Source organism: Sus scrofa, chromosome 1 (assembly GCF_054392235.1).
Source record: "Sus scrofa isolate SSC_HxYL_T2T_F1_AM1 chromosome 1, Sscrofa_HxYL_maternal_Yorkshire_Landrace_v2.0, whole genome shotgun sequence".
Taxonomy (NCBI): domain Eukaryota; kingdom Metazoa; phylum Chordata; class Mammalia; order Artiodactyla; family Suidae; genus Sus; species Sus scrofa.
This window is the reverse complement of record NC_139383.1, coordinates 29,468,398-29,484,349: the sequence shown is the minus strand read 5'-3', so window position 1 is coordinate 29,484,349 and position 15,952 is coordinate 29,468,398. Positions and strand designations below refer to the sequence as shown.

The 15,952-nt window shown below is 39.8% G+C and overlaps 1 long non-coding RNA gene across 1 annotated transcript in view; it reads left to right on the top strand.

The window, feature by feature from the left end:
- The first annotated feature begins 1,739 nt into the window (after positions 1-1,739).
- The window catches only part of LOC110260032 (uncharacterized), a 64,494-nt gene continuing 50,281 nt past the window's right edge, over positions 1,740-15,952 (top strand). The window contains exon 1 of the long non-coding RNA XR_002342781.2: positions 1,740-1,839. This is a non-coding gene — a long non-coding RNA (uncharacterized LOC110260032). The remainder of the gene's footprint in view (positions 1,840-15,952) is intronic.

Genomic DNA, 15,952 nt, shown 5'->3' with positions numbered 1-15,952 from the left:
ACTCAGATGTCCCAGAAACACAGGAACTTGATTTTGAAATCCAGATGACGTATTTGAAAATGCTGGTGTTCCCAACTTAAACTCCTTGGCTGAGATGCTTGCTGAGCGTGCACATTGCCTGCATGGACAGTGGCAAAGAGCCTCCGGGCAAACAAGTCACATCCCAGCTACAGGCACAGAGCCTTGCTAAGGGCACATCATACAGACGGTGTTGAGGCAGGCGGCTGTGACTCGGGGAGAAAGAGCTAGAATTTTCTTTCGGGTTTTGTCAACGTTGCGAGTGTTTTTCAATATAAAAGTGAATTTTGGAACGTTGATTGGAGTTGCATTTTCAGCTGACACCTCATTAGGAGGAAATGACAGGCTGGCAGTAAATGTCATCATTAGCTAGTGACCCTCAGAAAGCTGAACGGGGATGGAGGAGGTGGGGTCAAAGTCATCGCTTGGCAAATGTCCCATGTGCTGCTCTTCTCTTGTGCCCTTCCTTTGTCCTGAGCTGCACCGTCAAACATTTCACCTCCCAGCACTGCTTTTAGGGAGAAAGGGGCCTTCACCTTGAGGAAGGAACAGCTGATGGAAAGGGCCAACTCTGCAGGCAGCTGGGGTGCTCCGAGCTGCTCTGGGGCTCTGCCCAGGGCCAAAAATTGGCATCTTTGAGGTGCAGAGCAGAGGAAACTGCTTTAAGCATAAACACTGTTTTCTTGTTGTGACAGTATCTACGTCCAAAAAAGTCACAGCATTCATCAGCACTTAGTTCTAACGAATCACTTTAGTGATAAGACAGAGCCCCTGGGTCTGTGGCCCTTTGAAATATGTGATTTTGTTTAACCCACAGACAGAAGGCCCAAGAATTGCAGGATCAAAAGAGTCAGCACCCTTGTCCACAATAGATCTTCCATACGTGAACATACTAATCTCCATTAACTAAGGAGTCGTATTCCCTCTGAAATGCTGAGCATGTGTCACCCTGGGAGAAATTGTTTACGGTCATCTTTTCCCGGGTCTCATTTCAAAGAAAATGTCTTGCATTCTTTTAAGAGAGAAACTAGGAAACAGAAAATTATTTCTCCCAAAGCCAGGCTTGTTTTAGGGTTTTTGTTTGTTTGTTTGTTTTGTTTTTTATTTTTTTCCCAAATGTACGTTTGCATCTCAGTTTGGGGAGAGATGCAAGTGTTTTTGCTTCACTGTTCCTCGCCCTGGCTTGTGCCTTAGATGTTTTTATTCCATCCTTCAGACAGTTCAAATCTGGAGTGAGGTGCATTCGAGCTGGGCTTCTACTTGGCCAAGAGGATAATCCCCTCCTGACCAGTCAGCATTTTCATTCCAGCGAGTCTGACCTTTTGGAAGCAGAGGCTGCTGTGAATTTGCACAGAATAACTTTGGGGACAAATAAAACCTGAGTTTGCGGTGTCATCATTGTCCCCCTCACTGCCTGCAGTTCCCTGTTTTCCTTTCCTAATGTGGACACTGCAAATACAATGACTCTTCAAAGAGGTGTTTAGTTCCAAAACCCTTTGGAGTGAGGGCAAAATTTGCATAATTCGATTAAAAAAGGCTTATACCTCCGCTTTGAAAAATATTGGAGAAAATATGATTTGGGGGAAAGAAAGTCTTATCTTTTGGCCCAGAAGGAGCCTCACGGAACTAAGCTTGTTAACGTTAGGAGAGGATGTTGAACACCAAAAAACTAAAAAAGAGTGAGCCTGCGAGGCTTTCTTTGATCTCTGTTTCAAGTCCACAGTGGTCGGAAGCTTAAGAGAGAGAGGGGTTTTCTGTTTCTTTCGCTGCTGCATCGTCAACTTAGAAACTGGAGTCATATTACAGCGATGGGAAACACAGGTATGCCTCTGTAGATTTTGAAATAAAATGTGTTGGCTCCTCTCATCTGAGGACAGTTCATGCCAGTATCATTACAGACTTGAGGAAGTGGTCCTCAGATCAAATTTGAGACTCTCCTGTCATAGTGCCTGTTTTGATCATATGATGCTGCCCAACCTTCACAGGTTGAGAGCCAGTCTGGCAGACATTTTTCATACTCAGCTTCTAAGAAAGGAACCAAACACCTTCCACAGTGGTAATATTACCAGACCAGTTGGAATTAGATTCCCTCCTGGTGTAGCCCATGTCTGCAGTAAACCAGATGCTACTCTAGCAGCTGGAGGCTGTGCGTCCAGTTGGTGACACACTGTGGGGAAAGATGTGTGAAGACTAAATGTGAGAAACCTCCTTTCTAGAACTTTCCAGAGCCTTAAGCCTACCCTCTTCCATAGGCATCCATGTCTCACACAGAGTATGCTAAAGTCTAGGAACCTACCCTGATCTATGTCTTCATTTTGATTCCATATTCACCTGAGTTGTTGCCAGAACCAAAATAAGACTTTTAGACCCCCTAAACCATGAAGCACATAACAAAAATGCAATTTTTAGGTGGTTTCTTGATTATAAAATTCTGAGTACAGAGTTCCCATCATGACTCAGTGGTTAATGAACCTAACTAGTATCCATGAGGATGCAGGTTCAATCCCTGGCCTTGCTCAGTGGATTAAGGATCTGGCGTTGTTATGAGCTGTGGTGTAGTTTGCAGATGCAGCTTGGATTCCGCATTGCTGTGGCTGTGGTATAGGCTGGCAGGTGTAGTTCCAGTTCAACCCCTAGCCTGAGAACTTCCATATCCTGCCCTAAAAAGACAAAAGACAAAAAATAAAAATAATAAAAGTAAAATTCTGAGTAAACTCATGAAAGTGGAAAAATATCTGCTATTTATTTACTTACGCCTATGGGGTAATCCAGCAGTGACTCTTGGGCTAGAATCTAGTTACTGGCCATTGTTCTCCATTATCTTTTCTGCCCATCAGCAGAGCAGGATGCTTCATCCTTGCTTTTCAGTATTGAAGATTTTGGAGATCGCTGATGGCTCAGCAAGTTAAGGATATGCCATTGTCACTGCTGTGACATGGGTTGATCCCTGGCCTGAGAACCTCTGTATGCTGTGGCTGTGGACAAAAAAAAATTCAAGATTTTGCTGGAGTCTTAATTATATTTCATATCTAATTTAAAGCCAGGTGGTTTTGTGATTCTTCTTATCTAACCAGTCCTAGGTTTGTAATCCCCTTTCCTGACAAGCGAACTTCCTTGCTGTGTTTTCTACCCAGCTTACTCTCTGACTCCAAATTACATTAAATCAACCTTTAATTTGTTGAGATAAATGACATTTAGGACAATTTTAAAATAATTTTTAAAAAGCAACTTACTCCTGTGTGATAATGGCTCTGGGAAATTATACACACATCTGGCTGGCTGCCCATCTATAAATTCATGCCTTGTGCTTTGCTACATATGCGTAAAATTCTTTGATGAAAATTGTTTGAACAAAAGTGAAACTGTTAACTAAAGTTGCCTTTTTCAGATTAAAGCCTGCGTATTATGTTCTCATTATGTAATACACAGACAAAGTTATGTTTCTGTACCTGACATGGGGCAAAAAATTTGTAATGTTCAGCCAAAATCGCCACCTGAGGACACAGAGAACAAAGAAACAAAAAGCCCTAATCAGATTAGCGTTTAATGAACCCGTCTCAGGCCAGTTGTGAGCTCACAGCTTGCCAAGCCGTTCCAATGAATAAACAGTGGAAAAAAGTTGGAGAAGAAAAATTCTTCTTAATTATTTGCACTCTTCTGGTTGTGATAATTAAAAATTATAGGCACTTTTTGGTTGCCTGTTACAACTTATGCCCATGGTGGTATGTTTTTAAGTGGTGATTTGTTCTCTGTTGCAAGGCAGTTATGATAATCATTAAGATGGGCACAATTTCTTTCTGAAATATGTAAAGGATGATAGAGATGTATGTTTCAACTTAACTAGAATTTGTAAATGAATGACAGTTCCAGGTTGGTTTGTATATAATTTAGTAAAACTGTTACCGAACTTCAAATACATTTTTACACACACTGTATTGTATTATAAGTTACATGGTTAGAATTAAAATGTCAGAAAAATCCCATTGCTAATATATTTATGTATTTGCTCTTTATTTCTAAATATAGAGTTTTAAGATAACATTTTCCCCTGATGACTGAAACAATATATTTTTACTTTAGAAAATACAGAAAATATACAAAAATAAAAGGGAGGCAATAAAAATTACCCACAATCCTATAACTCAGAGATATCCATTGTGTTGACCAGGAGTGAATATTAACTAGGTATAGGTACCCTATTTCTACTCTTTTTTTTTTTCTACATATTTTCTTTTACAAAAGTGGTACCATACTATGACAGACTTACAATTTTATTTTATTTTTTATTGAAGTAGAGTTGATGTATAATATTACATAAGTTACAGGCATACAAGAAAGTGATTTATAATTTTTAAAGCTTATGCTCCATTTATATTATTAATATGATAAAATATTGGCTTGGGATTCCCTTGTGGCAGAATGCATTAAGGATGCAGCATTACCACTGGGTAAAAAGAAGCAGCCACCGATATAGAGAACAACCTAGAGGTTATCAGGAATTCCTCAGTAGTTCACAGGTTAAGGATCTGGTGTTGTCACTGCAGTGGCTTGGGTTGCTGCTATGGCATGGGTTTGATCCCTGGCCTGGGAAGTTTTGCATGCCATAGGTGCAGCACCCCCCAAAATATTGGCTATATTCCCCATGTTGTAAAATATACCCTTGTAGCAAATTTTATACTTAATAGTTTCCATCTCTTATTTCCCTACATTGATATTGCTCATCCCCACTTCCCTCTCCCCATTGGTAACCACCAGTTTTTTCTTTTTCTTTTTTTTGGCCATGCCCACGGCATGTGGAAATTCCGGGGCCAGGGATCAAACCCCCATCACAGCTGCGACCAGAGCCACAGCAGTGACAACACCAGATCCTTAACCTGAGAACCACCAAGGGATTTCTGATAACCACTAGGTCGTTTTCTATATCTGTGGCTGCTTCTTTTTTTTATATTCACTAGTTGTATTTTTTTAGGTTCCACATATATGAGATCTCATACAGTGTCAGTCTTTCTCTGTCTTACTTATTTCATGTAGCAGAACACTTTCCAAATCCATCTACTTTCCAAATATCCATGTGAATTTATTATTTTTATTTCCAGAGACTGTTTTTTTTTTGGTTTTGGTTTTGGTTTTGTGTGTGTGTGTGTGTGTGTGTGTGTGTGTGTGTGTGTGTGTCTTCTCAGGGTCGCACCTATGGCATATGGAGCTTCCCAGACTAAGGGTCAAATCAGAGCTGTAGCCATCAGCCTACACCACAGCCATAGCAATACCAGATCCAAGCCGTATCTGTGACCTACACCACAGCTCATGGCAATACCGGATCCTTAACCCACTGAGCAAGGCCAGAGATTGAACCTGTGACCTCATGGACGCTAGTCATATTCGTTTCCACTGAGCTATGACAGGATCACCCAGCTACTGTTTTTTCACATCACATTTTTAATAGCTGTATAGTATTTTATGTGTATACTAAAATTTCTTGTCGGACCCGACAAGAGTTACAGCCCAGCAAGAGCTTCAGGCTGTAGCTTCCAGGGCAGATTGATGAATGGGCTGCAGACTCTTATTTAAGTTAGAGCTATCGTTTTTGATTTGCTTTGAATGCCTTCAGGTGGTTAAGCCTTCTTCCATGTGTTCTGTTCCAAGGGCAAGTTCCAAGTTGCCCAGATATTTTCTATCTGCCTACTGCATGCATTTTAATTTCCCACCTGAATTTGCCCCTTTTAGTATAGAATGTATGAGAGTTAAGGAAAACATTAAAGGCATTTAAAAAATGAATGAAAATGACTCTTCTACAATGTCAATCACAGTTTAAGTGGGAACTACGTTTTTTTCACTGTTAAGCATAGCTGTTTCAACCTATGTAACTAGCATGATTTTCCCTCCATGGTGCCCAGTATGTGCATCCAATGTGCTATTTGGAAGAGAAAGAGAGCAAGAAATTAGGAAGATGGGTCACAATGGCTTGGGCTTAGTTCTCTCATTTTTTCTTTTCTCTCATGGCTGTTCCCAGGCCAGGGGTCAAATCAGAGCTGCAGCTAAGGTCTATGCCCACAGCCAAAGCAACACCAGATCGAAGCTGCATCTATGACCTATGCCACAGTTTATGGCAACACCAGATCCTTATCCCACTGATTGAGGCCAGGGATTGAACCTGCATCCTCATGGACACTGTCATTTCTTAACATGCTGAGCCATAAGGGGAACTCCATGGCTTAGTTCTCTTGGCAGCACTTTTCTCAGAAGCTGCTCTTTCTATTCGGTCCTGGACAAGGTAGGCTATGCTTTGAAAACAATTCAACCCTGAAATCTCTGTGGCTTAGAAAAAAAAAATTACTGCTCTCGTAGAGACTAGTGGGGACTCCCCACCATCCATGACTCAGTGTTGCAGGTGTCCTCCATCTAGTGATGATGCCATCTCAACATGGGTCTTCCAAGGTTGCTGCTATAGAGGAGGAGAGGGATGTAAAGTCACACCAGTCTTCAACGCCCTCATCCCAGGAACTATATGGTCTCTACATTTCCCAATCCCTTGGACAGAACTAGTAAATGATAGGGGGGATGGGGAGCTGGAAAATGTCTGCAGAGCATGGATATTTGATGAGTGTAGTCTCTGCTACCTTACCCCATATCAAACCATAGACACCAAATTAAAATAATTTCGGTCATTAAGATCAGAGAATCATGGGAGTTCCTTGGCTCAGCTGTAATGAACCCAACTAGTGTCCAAGAGGACGAAGGTTCAATCGTTGGCCCCGCTCAGTAGGTTAAGGATCTGACATTGCCATGAGCTGCAGTGTAGGTTGCAGATGCAGCTTGTATTTGGCGTTGCTGTGGCTGTGGTGTAGGCCTGCAACTATAGCTCTGATTCAATTCCTAGCCTGGGAACTTCCATATGCAAAACAAAACAAAACAAAGCAAAAAAGCCCCCCGAAAAACAGCGAATCAAAGGATTATTTGGATCAGATAATCTTTAGTAACCAGTAAGACCCTTAAGACCTGAGAATGAGAATAGCTTGAAGAATGTACTGGTCAGAGTGGGAGCAAACTGGCCAACTCACTACTGGATGGTGGTAGCCAGATAGAGTAATACCAGAGAGTGGATATGGCCCATGAGGCCAGGACCTCATGATTCCAACCTAGATTCTTTGGAAGTGTGGTTCCGAATCTAAACACTCAGATTTAGAAAACTTTAGAAAGAAATTTAGAAAATGTGGAGTTTTGGCCCCACCTGAGACCTACCAGATGGAATCTCCTAAAGAATATCCCATATATCCTATATTTTTAAAGCTCTCTGATTATTCCGAAGTGGGCAAGGTTTGAAAAACCATTGCTTAGAGGAGAAGGAGGTAGAAGATGTCCTTGGGAGGAGGTTGCCAATGAGAGAGGGTCTTAGAAAAGTACTGGGAAGAGCCGCAGGAAAAGGAAGCCCTGTTTATGGTCCTATGGTTGGGTGATGGTTAGCATCATAAAGGGAAGTAAATTCAGCTCTGAGTCAAGGTCCCTTGAGTAGAACCACCTATACCTAGTTGGAGATCACACCTCACAGGCCTGCCAGGCTGGAAAAGTCTGATTTAGCTAGTCACTGCTTCTTGGTCAAAAAATTATGAGGTTTCACAGCACTGTTAAATATACAGAGGTGTCTAAAAAATCCAACACAGATAAATCTCGAGCTCTGCCCAGAAGATGAAAATTCAACCTTTGTCTAATGGCTGAAATTTTTAATCTACAGTACCTGTTTTGCATACGGCTTTCTCTAGACATAGCAAGATACAGCATAACCAAAACCTGGGGTCAGCACCACAGAAATAGTAGGTAAAGGTTGTTTCCAGAATAGAGTTGAAGGCAGGGCTTGGGGTGAAGTCAAGCTCAATTAATGGATGTCCAAATATAAGATTCCACGGCTGAGTAAGCAATGTACTAAATCAGAGTCGTGAAACCCAAACCAGGACCAGACAAAGACATCTGAGTTGGCTGGTGTCATGAACTCAAGGAAGAAATATGAACAGTCCATCTTAATTCCAGCAGAAGTCCAACTATTTTGTAGTGGTTTTTATATTACCAGAGAATGCCTTCTCACTCTATATTTAAAGCTACTAGAAGCACAACTGAATGTAGAATCTTCCTTCTTAGCTTTATGGTTTTTTTCTAAAAGATAATTCCCATGCTTTGTACGCCTGCTCTGTTATAGCCAGAGTCATGATTCATTAAGACCACAGCAGTGGATTTTGAAAGTAATTCATTTGTTTTCCTTTTACTCCATCTCACTGCATATTTGCTTCGGAGTCCTTCAGGTGGCTTGTGGGTCAAGCTGGGAGAGTAGGGTTTGGGGGATGTCTGCTTCTGAGTCACGATCCAAGACATGTAGGTATTTTTAGGCTAAAGAAGAAAAATCCAATAGAAGATATGCAGGGAGCCTTCCTCATCTACTTGAAGGAACAAACTTGCTCTATGCTGCTTTAAAAGGCCAATATTTTGAAATTCCACAGAGGCAGGTTCAAAATGAAACATCCTAAACATTTAAGCCATCCAACAATGGCAGTGGCTTCCTGGGTATTATTGAACTGCTTGTTCTCCACCAAGTTCTAAATGTTGGGACTCCTCAGAGCCTCCTCAGTTTGGGACTCTCTTTTCTTTCTATACACGTTTTTCAGCACTGCATCCACTTCTCTTGTTTTGAATGCTGTGTACATGTGATGATGAACCCCTTATTTTCTTTGGCCAAATATCGTCTCTAGTCTCATATATTCAACCATCTCTATGGTCTTTCACTTGAATGTTTCATGAGCATCTCAAACTTAGCATATGAAAAACAGAATTCCTCATTCCTGTCATCCCCTATCCCAGAGGCTTCTTGTCATCCTCAGTCCTTCCCGGCTCAGTCAATGGCACCACTGTCTACCTGTTACTTAGCCCCAAACTCCTGACCTCGCTCTGTCTGTCACACTCAGACTCCTTCAAACCCATTGCCTCTAGACCTGGACAGGAACCATAAGTGGCTCCCTTAAACCACTGGCTCACAGTAATAATATTTGATGAAAGAATGAATGATGTAAAATATAAAATGTTTATCTGGAAGAAATACCAGGAACTCCTATAATTTATGGAGCATTCACTATGTACTAGATGCTTTAAATATTTTAAATCTATTCCTAATAATAACTCTTCAAAGTAGGCAGACAAGAAAATAGATCTATTTTATGAACTTTTATGAGACATTAACTATGTATGGCCAAATGCTGTGTATGGCATTTATCATGGCACACTTAAGTATAGTACTTAGTTATATAAATTTATAAAATTTATATATAAAATTATATAAAATCTCATTTAATCCTTACCAACACGTCTAGGGTGCTTTTTTTTTTTTTTGTCTTGTCTTTTTGCCTTTTCTAGGGCCGCTCCTGTGGCATGTGGAGGTTCCCAGGCTAGGGGTCAAATCGGAGCTGTAGCCGCTGGCCTATGCCAGAGCCACAGCAACGCGGAATCCCAGCTGCGTCTGCGACCTACACCACAGCTCACGGCAATGCCGGATCCTTAACCCACTGAGCAAGGCCAGGGATCAAACCCGCAACCGCATGGTTCCTAGTCAGATTTCGTTTCCACTGAGCCAAGACAGGAACTCCTTCTGTTTCTTTAGATATCACCTTCATTACCTTACCACTTAAAAAATTAAAACCTTATTTTGTAAATTTCAAAGAAAATATGGACGTGTTTTAAGAAAACACCTAAGAACACACAATTTTAAGGAAAATTACACCTGATACGATGGTAAAGATCTCCCTCTTTTTTGTAAGTTTTGGCATTTTTCAAAGTAGGATTCTCATCTTATTAATATATGGACCAAATTAACCAGCCTGGCAATGATTCCCAAAGCTACACTAGCATACCCAGTGCAGGACGCCACTCCCGGGCTGACTTACAACACAGAACAGCTAGTCACTCAAGGAGTACTGTTCTCAATGATCCAAATTTACTGAGAGCTATTCTAAGTAACTTTGAACAAAAAAAGACCGTATTGCAATTAGCATATTATTCAAATGAGAAATGTCGATGCTAAAAATCTCTGCCTATCTGTTTATAGCTCATTTGAGCCCTTAATTCTATTTGTTATAGCCATACAATTTCATGGAAACGAGTTCATGTCAACTCCTCCATTCCACTATCATTTTTTTTTTTTTTTTTTTTGTCTGCACACATCGCATACGGAAGTTCCCAGGCTAGGGGTCAAATAGGAGGTGCAGCTGTTGGCCTACACCACAGCCACAGAAACACCACATCTGAGCCGTGTCTATGACCTACACTGAAGCTCATGGCAACGCTGGGTTCTTAACCCACTGAGTGAGGCCAGGGACGGAAACTGTGTCCTCATGGATACTAGTCAGATTCATTTCCACTGAGCCATGATGGAAACCCCACCACCATCATTTTAAAGAAGGAAATTAACAATGATGCCTGACAAATATTTGCAGTAGGAAAAGAGAACTGCGACAGTCAAGTGAAATAACAGGGAGAAATGAACCACTTGGAAATCACTATCAATTTTCTGAGCAATTCAAGATGCTCAGATGAAATAAACCAATGTATAAAGTCAGGAGATTGAAGAGAAGGAAGAAGCACCAAAAAAATCTTGATTTCTCTTCCTGCCCAGTGTAAATGATCTTGGAACTCTTAAGCGTAAATGTTACCTTTCTTGCCTGTAAATCTATATTAGGCACTAGGCTGATCATGACAAATCACTCTTCACATTCACAAGGCAACAGCATTCTGAATAATTCCAGATATTATTTACACTCACATAATGATAGCGGGTATTTATCCAACGCTTGCCAGGTGCTCTTCTAACTGGAGCTGGGATTGGAACAGAGGGAATCTAGCTCCGTGCTGTGATCTTATTCATCACACCCAACTGCCTCCTCTATGATGGGTTGTTTCAATAAGTCCCCTAGTTAGAGGATCCATCTGTTTGTAGCTCATATTAGTGTGAAAGTGGAGCTACAAATCGGATCAGGAAATGCCATCTCTGCCACTTGCAAGTGGACCTTAGTGGCCTGTGTAAGTCACAGGCCTGCTGAAGTCCATAGTTTTAGAAGGAATGTCATAAACTTGGTTCATTTTAAGGGTGCATGAAAGATGCTTGAGGAGTAAGTAAGGGGAAACCCCACCCCAATGTCCTGAGAGGTGGATGCAATTATAGAGGAGCGATCTTGAGAAAAGTGTTTTTTTAGAAGGTGAGAGTTTTAATTTTAGTAATGCTTCTAAAATTGTCTTTGACTCTTAAAGATGTTTGCTTTGTTTAAACATCTGGTATTTCTGCTTTGGGTCAAGTGAGTGGACAAGATAGCAACGGAAAAGAGTGGGTCGCTTCAGTGGGTCCCAAGTGGGGACATGCACCTGCTGAGTTCATTAAGACTCCAACTCTGGAGTTCCCATTGTGACTCATCAGGTTAATAACCTGACTAGTATCTGTGAGGATGCGGGTTCAATCCCTGGCCTCGATCGGGGTTGGGGATCCAGCGTTGCCGTGAGCTGTGGAGTAGGTCTCAGATGTGGCTCAGATGTGGATACCGCATTGTTTTGGCTGTGGCGCAGTCTAGCAGCTGCAGCTCTGATTCAGTCCCTAGCCTGGGAACTTCCATATGCTGCGGGTGCAGCCCTAGAAAGAAAGAAAAAAAAAAATCACCTAAACTAATTACCTTCCAATTTGCACAGGGAACATAAGTATATTTTATTCATCGTTCCCCTCAAACCACTGGTTCATAGACAGGAGGAGATGGGGGATGACTGTCCTTTCTCTTCTATACAGTTTGAGTCCAGGCAGATGGCACTTTTATCTGGTCCCAGGTGCATCTGCTTCTTGTTCCTGGGACAGCTGTACATTTTAACTCTAATGCTGCTCTCCATTGCTATGAATAATAGAAGATATAGTCTCTTACAAGGTAATGCGAAGGTCAAAGCTGAAGGAAGACTCCAGAAGTAGTGATTTTTCCTTCCGAATGCCGAGAAAGACTACTCTGTTTGAGCAGGCAGCATGGGAAGTCGCTTTGCTCTGCATCTCTGAGTTTACCAAGGGAAATGCTGGAAGGTGTGCAACCATGTCCAACACAAGCTCTGGTCAGAGGAATCACTTCAGAATCTTTTCCTTCTTGAAACATCAGCAAAGAGGATGATTACTTACATTGTCCCGACTATTTTCATAAGATATGCAATGGAATTAGGAAATCCAAATTTAGAGTAGGTGCAATGGAACTGTCTTCCTGAGAGAGAAAAGGTAATTATAGAAAAGCCTTTCAAAGAAAGTCATGGAAACACTTGCTAATGTTTCCCCGAGACCTTCACAGAGCCAGGTTACAGGGAGAGGAAGCCTGTCTGGATAACCTATTACTTCTTTTCCCAGGGCAATTCCATGACCTGAGTTACAGCCATCGAAAGCCAAGACAATGAGTGGAATCAGGCTATGCTTGGGGCCAAGATAAACTGGGTTAATGCTCTGAGTGTTCGCAATGGCTTGGAAACCGGGCACCACCCCTGTGAACACCAGCCCCCAGCCCCTGTCCCAGCTTCCCAGCAGGCAAGATTTGCCCACGGGCTACCACCCAAAAAAAAACCACATCTAGCAGGACAGAAGCCTGAGTGCCTTGCTAGATTACAGCATTCTTGTAATATTTCCCTGGATCTCCTTGAGTTTATTTTCTTTTCCAAATTTTATTTATTTATTTATTTTTATTTTTTAAATTGTTATTTCCCCAGTATGATTTTTTTTCTGCTGTACAGCTTATATCTGTAATCTAATATACAGCACAAATGAACCATTCCATAGAAAAGAAAATCATGGACTTGGAGAATAGACTTGTGGTTGCCAGGCGGAGAGGGAGAGGGAGTGGGGTGGATTGGGAGCTTGGGGTTAATGGATGCAAACTATTGCCTTTGGAATGGATTAGCAATGAGATCCTGCTGTGCAGCAGTGGGAAATTTTTTTTTTTTTAACCATGGTTCAAAAATCAAAACTATACAAGAAGGTACATCAAGAAGTAATGTCACTCTCCTCTGTCCTCATCCACCACTTTCTAAGTTATTGAATTTTGGAAGTTCCCTGGTGGTGCAGAATTTCTGTTTCTGTTATTTTGTTATGCACATATGAGTAAATCATCTTAGTCTTCTTTTATTTGGTAGTGGGTGTGGGAGGGTGCTGTGCCTGCAGCATGTGGAAACCCAGGCCAGAGATCAAAACCGCAGCACAGCCTGTGAGAGAGCAATAATTCGATTAATAGTTGATATTGATGAGAAACCATGGAGGCCAGCAAACAGTGGAATGACATCTTTTCATCTTAATTGAATTGTATTCCACATACAGCATTGTGTAAATTTAAGGTGTACAACATGTTAATTGGATACATTCATATAATGAATGGTAGTGATAATTAGCAACTCTATCAGATGAAATAATTATCATTTCTTGCTAAGAAACTATAACTTAATTATTTCAAACACTAAAGAGAGTGAAAATATCTTTGAAGTGCTGGAAAAATTTTTTTTTCAAGCCAGAATTCCATAGCTGTAACAATGAAACAGAAACAAAGATGTCCTCAGATGAAGGGAAAGTGAAAGAATTTGGTACAAGCAGATCCACATTACAAGAAATGCTAAAGGTAGTTCTTGAGGCTGAAGGAAATGATAAGAGGTGGAAAGTCGGATTCACAGATAAAAATGAAGAGCATCAGAAATGGTAACTGTGTAAAGAGAAAAGACCTAGTTTTTGCTTTCTCATCTTAGTTTCTTTGTAGTCAATGTGATTATTTAAAGGAAACTATATCTTGTGTGGTTTTATAACACCCAGCTATAGTATATATGATAACTATAATAAAGAATTGGGAGATATCAATATGGGCCTTATACATGGTAAGTTTTCTGCATTTTATATGAAGCCATAATGCATAAATGTAAGTGAAATATGACAAGTTAGGGATGAATATACACACACACACACACATATATACACACACATGCACATCTATCTATCTATCTATATATATACACACACATACATATATATAAATTCTTAGAGCAACCATTAACATAAATAATGCAAAGGAGTATAATTAGAAAGCCAATAGGAAAAATTAAATGCAGTTCTAAAAAATATTTAAGAAAAATCAGGAAAGGGGAACAGAGGAACAAAATATTGACAAACAAATAGAAAATAAATAATAAAATGACACAACCAATTACAAACATATTAATAAGTACACCAATAGTCTAAACACTTTAATTAAAATATCGTCATAGTCATAATGGATTTTTAAAAAATGCCCCCAGTACATGATACTTACAGGAGTAGCACTTAATTAATTAATTAATTAATTTATTTATTTATTTGTCTTTTTAGGGGCTCACCCTAGGGGTTAAATCAGAGCTGTAGCTGCTGGCCTACACCATAGCCACAGAAATGCAGCATCCTAGCTGCATCTGTGATCTACACCACAGCTCACAGCAACACTGGATACTTAACCCACTGAGTGAGGCCAGGGATCAAACCCAAGTCCTCATAGATAGTAGTGGGGTTCAGTACCGCTGAGCCACAACCAGAACCCCCAGGAGTTGCACTTTGAATATAAAGATGGAACAGGCTGAAAGCAAATGGATGAACAAAGACGTACCATGAAAACAGAGATACAGGAAGGCTGGAGTGGCTATATTAAAAGAAGATTTAAAAGAAGATTTAAAGGTACAAATATCACCAAACTTAAAGATGGACATTTCTTAATGATAAATAGGACAATTTGTCAGAAAGACGTAGCAGTAATAAGTGTTTATGTGCCTAATATTGAAATTTCAAAATATGGGTGATTCTCATTAAGTATATAAGGAAGAAATAATACCAACCTAAACAAATTTTTTTAGAAAGCAGAAGAAGAGGGAACATTCAAGATTTAACAAAGTTAGCATTATCTTGCTACCAAAACACAAGACATCACAAGAAAAGATATCAAATTGATATACCACAAGAACATGAATGGTAAATTCTTGAATATAATTTTGGTAAATTGAATTCTTCAATATGTAAAAATAATACTTTATAGCAAGTGGAGTTTAACATTCGAAAATAAGTCAATGTATGTTACCATTAATAGAACAAAATGAAAAAAGCATATGATTATTTCAATATTGATGTAAAAATCACTTCATAAAATTTCAACAACTCTTTATGATAAAAACTCAGCAAATTAGTGAGAAAAGTTGATCTTTCAAAATCGGATTTCAGAACATCAACAAATGCTTACAAATAACATCATATTCAATGCTGAAATATGCTTTCTCTTAAGATAAAAAAAACAAGGCAAGGATATTCACTTTTACTGTGTCTATTCAGCATTTCACTGGACTCTTTACCAATGCGAAGGCAAGAAAAAAATAATAAAAGGCACTTAGTTAGCAATGAGATCCTGTTGTGTAGCACTGGGAAGTATGTCTGGTCACTTATGATGGAGCATGATGTGAGAAAAAAGAACATATACATGTATGCGTAACTGGCTCACCATCCTGTACAGTAGAAAATTGACAGAACACTGTAAACCAGGTATAATGGAAAAAAAAATAAAAAGCACTATATATAAAAATAAACAAATAATAAATAAATAAAAAAATAAAAGGCACATAGCAAAATTCTCTTTATGTATAAAATGACTGTAAACATAGAGAATCCTAAATAGTCCATAAAAAATTACTAGAAGTAGTATAACAAGAAGGCAAGATTCAAGGTTAGTAAACCAAATCAACTATACTTCTATATACTAATAATGAACAATTGGAAAAAAATATTAACTGTTTTACCTATAAATAGCATAGGAATACTGGGGGGATTCAAATTTATTTAAAGGTGAATGAGACTTCTATACTCAAAATTATAAAAATTTGCTAAGAGAAATAAAAGCAGATC